The sequence below is a fragment of the Myotis brandtii genome, unplaced genomic scaffold, assembly GCF_000412655.1.
Source record: "Myotis brandtii unplaced genomic scaffold, ASM41265v1 scaffold504, whole genome shotgun sequence".
Taxonomy (NCBI): Eukaryota; Metazoa; Chordata; class Mammalia; order Chiroptera; family Vespertilionidae; genus Myotis; species Myotis brandtii.
Genome location: NW_005369217.1, coordinates 2507579 through 2514460, shown reverse-complemented (window position 1 = coordinate 2514460; position 6882 = coordinate 2507579). Strand labels below are relative to the sequence as shown.

At 42.6% G+C, this 6882-nt stretch overlaps 1 pseudogene; it reads left to right on the top strand.

Moving 5' to 3' along the window:
• Positions 1 to 4925: 4925 nt before the first annotated feature.
• On the top strand, positions 4926 to 5977 carry LOC106727935 (annotated as a pseudogene).
• The last annotated feature ends 905 nt before the right edge of the window (positions 5978 to 6882 follow it).

The following is a 6882-nucleotide window of genomic DNA, read 5'->3' as shown; positions in this document are numbered from 1 at the left end:
GGGACCTTCTCGAATGGGGGCGTCCCCACCTCCCCAGGCCGCTTCACCCCTCCTCTCCCGCCCCCGAGAGGAGCTGGATCCAGGTGCCTGCGGTCGCCCCCAGCTCTGAGCCGGAGAAATAGGAGTTGAGCGTTGTGGCCGACCTTTGGGGTAACTAAGTTTCAGGAGCAAGAGCGGATTGTTGGGGAACTGCGGTGGGAGATCTCACCACCTTGCAAGTACCTCCGTTCTCCCCGATGGGAGGCGGGCCCGCTGGTGTCCCATCCCCACTTGTTGGAGTCTGCCATTGTCTTATGCCAATCCTGAGCTTTCATCAGAGGGGAGGGGCGGGGTGGGATGGGGAGAGAGCTAAGAGGGCAAACATATCAGCTCAGGGCTGGGGGAAAGACAGCCTCCTGGAGCAGAGATGGTCTAGTTTTTTCCAGATGCAGCGGCTCAGCGGGGGGAGGGGTCTGCACCCCCCGAACTGCGGAACCCACAGGTCTTCCTGGCAAACCCCTGCGTGCAGGGCTTCCTCTTCACAAACAGCCTCCCCACCCCCAACCCAGCTTCTCCAAATAACAGGGAAAGCCCATCTCCAAAAGCGAATGCTTCTGGGAAGATGAGGGAGGGAGGATATATTCCTCGTGACCATGAAAACACTGCACATCCTTGAGCCAGGGGAATGCAGGATCCAAACCCTCAAGAACAAGAGTAGGATGGCATGAGGTCAGAAATCTGACCTTTTTCCTATTTGGCTCCCAGGGCAGAACAAAGCAAATGAAAGAGCACCGAATTCAAGGCAGCCTGAATTTGATGTAGAAAAAAATATTCCTTGTTTACCAAAGGATCGTTTGAAAAGCATACAAGGACGCTTGCATTTTCAAACCCGGCTGTGACAGGTAAGCAGGCAGACAGCAGTGGAATGCAAAGGCAAACTTCTGACGACCGTTTTGGCTTTTACATTGCCTGGATGCCAGTAATTCTGGCAGATCACCACTGTCAAAGAAATACTGTTATAATTTTCTAACATTGATAGAGTGTCAGCAGCACTATGGAGACCAAATATCAAACAGACTAAGTATGTTTATGATCTCATGAATAAAAACATTGTGTCTGAATTTCTCTTTGGTGCCTACCAGCACGGATAAAAGGAGAGGTGACATATATTAAAAGAAAAAGTAAAGGAAGGAAATTAATGAAGCCTGCTAACTCCTTTTTACTTTAACTTAAGATATGCATACAGTGGGTTTTTTTCCTTCCCTGATAGACAGTTCTTCAGATTGGTCTTAAATGTTTTGCCTTTGGGGAAGTAATTTTATTAAATGTACTTACTTATGCACCATGGGCTTTGCGTGTTATCACTTTAAATCCACAAAACCCTATGAAGTGAGTAGTATAATTCTATGGTTTTTCAGAAGGAGATACTAAGGCTCAGAGATGGTAGGTAATTTGCCCAAGGCCACACAGCTTGTTAGTGGCACAGCCAGGATTTGAACTCAGGCAGTTTGACTCCAGGGTCCACTCGCTTCATTCCTATGCTTTACTGCCCTCCTGTGCTCTGATTCATATAAAAGGTACAGCTGTGGAAAGGTGTTACTGAAAGTAAAAATATGAGCTCTTGTCATAGATCAAATTAGTAGCTTCCCATCCCTAGGCCTCAGTTTAGCATCTTCATCTGTAAAATGAAAACTTGGACTAAAAAGATGTGTTAAAGACCTGTACAGAAGTAAAATTCTTGTTTTAGCGTATTACCATGTGAATATTTTGTGTTCAGCATTGCAGGAAATCTTAGTACTTCATTGGTTTATGTAATATTTTTACCACAGCCTCTTGTTTTATGCTACTTATGCTGTTTCTACAACACTACCTCCTAATTAACATTTTTTGCTTTGTGAATACAATATCTAATCCAACTACTGTTTTTTGTTATTTTGATTTCTGTTTGTTTGATTTTGCTAAACTTGAATAAGATCCCGGGAGAGTTTCAGTTAAGTAATTGTTAGGGTGATCTTCAAGTATTAGTTAGCCAGAATAATTTTTAAACTCCCCTCAGAAACCAAGACAATTATTGAACTGTACCAAATAAATGACAACACATCAGATGTAATGGAAGACAGTCATATGCTCATCTATGGAAATCCCCATGTTTTCAGTGCTACCATTAACTAACTTGAAGAACCAATTTAAAAGTGAAACTAGATTGAATCAGGTTTCCTCTTTTTTGGGGGAGGGCAATGAGGAGGAGGGTCCTTATCTCTTTCTTATGTTTAAAGGATCTTCAAATTGTTTAATGATGACTGATATCTCTGTTTCATATTATCATACCTCCATTAGCCATCTAAACTCAGACATGTTATTTCTGTTTCCTTGAAACCCTCATAATAGTTGAGAACATAATATGCTTTTTTCCTTTTTTCTTAATTGTGTAACAACATCTCCACCAGTTACAAACAACAGTTATATTCAACCCTCTTGATCTTCAGGCCAGATTCATAGGTTTCCATCTTAAATACACTGGTATCGGAAGGCCAACCTAACTTCTTTTATTAATTACTAACATAGATAGACATTTGATAAAACTGAGCAAAACCAAACCAATTTATAATTTCACATAAATAGTAAAAGAGAAATGAATAATTCAGTCTGCCTTTTATAGATAAGAAATGTTACCAATTAGCATAATTTCTTACCAGTCTGTCATCTTCCATTTGGAAATGCATTAGTAATAAAATACTGGTTTTCTTTATCATGTTCTTAAATTATAGCCCTTCGCAAGGCATCTGTTAAATACCTACTATGGGGGCATATGTTATTGGTTGAATCAATTTATATTTCCCTGAAACAGATCAAGAATAATATCAAGGAAACAAAATGGTCTCAACTACATGTATTGAGCACTTTATATGCCTTGGGCACTGTGACAAGCTCTTTTACATGTTTCACCCTTACAAAACTGTTACATCCTTACCTGATAGTTATTATCTCCATGTAATAGATTAGGAAACTAAGATTTATCTAGGTTAAACACTTTCCAGAGATTGTATGGCTAATAAGTGAAGCAGGTCTAACCCAAATTTGTCTGACTCCAGAGTCTATGAGATTAACTAATGACGACAGGTGGGTGCTAATGTATCATAGTCTCTACTCTCTCTCTCTGGAACTTCTTCAGAGTAGTGGCAATGTGAGCCAAGAATTTTATATCCAGTAAAACTGACTTTCAAATATTTATACTAGAATAGAATGGGGTTAACTAAGAAATGGTTCTCAAAGAAGATGACTAATTAGCTTAAAAAGAATACAAGATTTGAATTAAAAGAGTGAAGAATCTTTTTAAAATATATTTTTATTGATTTCAGAGAAGAAGGGAGAGGGAGAGAGAGATTGAAACCTAAATGATGAGGGCGAAGCATTGATTGGCTGCCTCCTGCATGCCTCTCACTGGGGATTGAGCCCGCAACCTGGGCATGTGCCCTGACTGGGAATCAGTCGACACTCAACCACTGAGCCACACCAGCTGGCCGGGCTAAAGAATATTCCCGATAGGGGACATCAGAATGACCAATAATATAGAGGTGGTGACAGTAAAAATGTAACTGCAGAACTAGCTCAAATGGTTCTAAGACAACAGACCAAAATCACAAGCCATGCATTCAAAGCATGCACAGAGGAGAAAGCTTTCACCTGCAGCTTAATCCAGAACCAAAGTCTGCTCCTCGAGCCCCCCCCCCCCCCCCACCCCCCAACCAGAGGACGGGGATATAACTGGAACTTGAGCACCAGAACCCTTTTAGAAGCGAAGGGTCTATTGTCCAGGAAGATCTGGTGCTGAAGCCCTTTACCATGAATGGCCAAGCTCCAAGTTTCTCCAGTAAAACTTGCCCCACCAGTGCTTCCAAATAACTGTTTCCCGGCCTAACCCCTTAAAACACACCACAAACCCCAGATTTGAGAGGTGCCTTCTGTATCCTGCAAACAGACTCAGGATTAAATAAATTGCTCTTTCTTTTCTCAAAAGTATTGAGAATGTCATAGTATTGGCTTCTTTGCTTGTGGTCAATAAACCCTTGTTCAGTAACAAAAAGACCAGATCTCCTAGGGCATTGGTCGGCAAACTGCGGCTCGAGAGCCACATGCGGCTCTTTGGCCCCTTGAGTGTGGCTCTTCCTAAGCCTTAGGAGTACCCTAGTTAAGTTAATAACAATGTACCTACCTATATAGTTTAAGTTTAAAAAATTTGGCTCTCAAAAGAAATTTCAGTCGTTGTACTGTTGATATTTGGCTCTGTTGACTAATGAGTTTGCCGACCACTGTATCCTGGGGCACATGACTGGTGGACAGTTAATGAGGGGCTAGGATACTCCTCAGGGTACCATTATACACATTCCCTCCAATGTTTTTATTGCATTATCACAGTCACTTGAAAATATTCATTTATTTTGCTGTAGAAAGTCTGTGTGATTGTTATGCCATTTTTTTCCCTCTTGCCCTCGGCAAGGCCCATTTGCCTTCTCTGAGCCACACCTGGGATTGGGCACCCCCTGACCCTTTTTTCTTTTTTCTGTAGGTGGCCTGAAGATGCAGGGGTGGAGTAGAGAAGGGTTTACTTGTTGCCTTTGTCAGAGGAATTTGATTCTGCTCTCTACTCTGAGGGTCTGTGTGGGGTTCGCTTCCTAACAGATATTTAAAAAACAAAATTTACCCACACTTTTACCTCTAATGTTATTTCCATATTTCTTCCTACTCTTGTCCAAATGCACTTCTGTTTGCAGTCTGTTTACAAGGCTATCTATCCTGTTAGACTCTGACGTTCTTTAAAGAAGGGACTGTCTTAATAATTCTTACGTCTTTAAGGCCTATCACAAAATAGTTACTCAATACATGTTTAGTAATTGCACGAATGTTGTTAAAACCATATTGTAGCTTCTTCTCTGAGGAAACACCAAATGGCAGCTGACGCTGGTGCAGCGGGAGAGCCCACAGGCCCGTAGGGGCCCTGGAATGGGAGCCACGGCGACATCTGTGGAGGGTTTAGCAGCGGCATTCAGGGCCAAGGTTTCCGCTTAGGTCAGGGCGAGGGCTGAGGCCACAGAGCTGGCGGAGGCAAGGCCAAGGACAAGGAGTGGATCCCTGTCGCCAAGCTGGGCCTCACGGTCAAGGACATGAAGATCAAGTCCCTGGGGGAGATCTCTCTCTTCTGCCGGCCCATCAAGGAATCTGAGATGGTTGATTTTTTTTCCTGGGGGCATCCCTCAAGGATGAGGTTTTGAAGATTATGTCCATGTAAAAGCAGTCTCGTGCAGGCCAGCAGACCAGGTTCAAGGCATTTGCCGCCATTGGGGATGACAACGGACATGTTGGTTGGGGTGTTACATGCCACAGGGAAATAGCTACTGCCATCCGTGGGGCCAACATGCTGACCAAGTTCTCCGTAGTCCTTGTGTGGCCAGGCGACTGAGGGAACAAGATCGGCAGGCCCACACTGTCCCTTGTAGAGTGGCTGGCTGATGTTGCTCTGTGCTGGTGGCCTTGTCCCCACTGCCAGGGGCCTTGGTGTTGCCATAGCCCCTAGTCCAGTGATGGCGAACCTATGACACGCATGTCAGAGGTGACACGCGAACTCATTTTTTTGGTTGATTTTTCTTTGTTAAATGGCATTTAAATATATAAAATAAATATCAAAAATATAAATCTTTGTTTTACTATGGTTGCAAATATCAAAAAATTTCTATATGTGACACGGCACCAGAGTTAAGTTAGGGTTTTTCAAAACGCTGACACGCCGAGCTCAAAAGGTTCGCCATCACTGCCCTAGTCCCATGAAGCTGCTGCTGAAAAAACAGCACTGAGGATGGCTGCACCTCGCACAGGGCTGCACTGCCACTCTAGGCAACTTTGCCACAGCCTCCTTTGATGCCATCTTCAAGACTTTCTGTTGCCTCACCCCTACCTCTGGAAGGAGGCCGTGCCCACCAAGAATTCACTGACCAACCTGTAAAGACCACATCAGAATCTCCATGCAGAGGACCCACATCCAGCTGTGGCCACACATAGTTTTATACAAGAAAAATTAAAGAGAATTAAGCCTGGTTTTAAAAAACCATCTTGTGGTCTGCTATTTTCCCCTCAACAGATTATTTTCTATATTTTATATGGCCTTAATAATTATTTTTATTGTCTTCTTAATGTACATTTCTCATAGGTATATTATCATTTGAGTTGCTTCTATTATTTTGAAATGTCTTGTGAGTTAGTAAGTAGGGACATGACTTGATATAAAGATAGATTTGGAGAAGGATAATGTGAATAAATGTGAATTTTGGTCAATCAAATGGTCCAAAGGTAGGGAGACCAGTTAGGAGGCTGACCTCAGTCACACAAAATGAAGCTGATGAAGTTACCAAGCCCAGGAATAGAATGGTGCTTGTGGGAATGCAAAGGAAGAAACAGTTACTCCATCCACTACTAAAGCCGGAAGATATAACCATGGATTTGTCCCGTATGGAGCTAAATGTATGACAGACAGTAGGGGCATTGTCCTGTGATGAAGAACATTATTTTAGCACCTCGGACAGCTCCTGGATTGTCAAGTAGAGGCTCTGGGTCTTACAAGACCATTACTGCTGTCAATGATGGCTCCCTTTAATAAAAAATAATAAGAAAATAAATAACATTTATTGAGCATGTGAGTAATGAAAGATTCACATGCATTAACCTATTTAGTTCTCATAAGGAAACAGGCACAGAAAGGTTACATAATGTGCCTAAAAAGTCATGCAAATAGCAAATAGCAGAGCTAATTTCTGAACCCAGATAGTCTGGCTCCAAAACCCATTATACTATACTGTGCAAAACAATTACAATTGCCTGGCTGGCGTGACTCAGTGGTTGATTCTTCGTCAG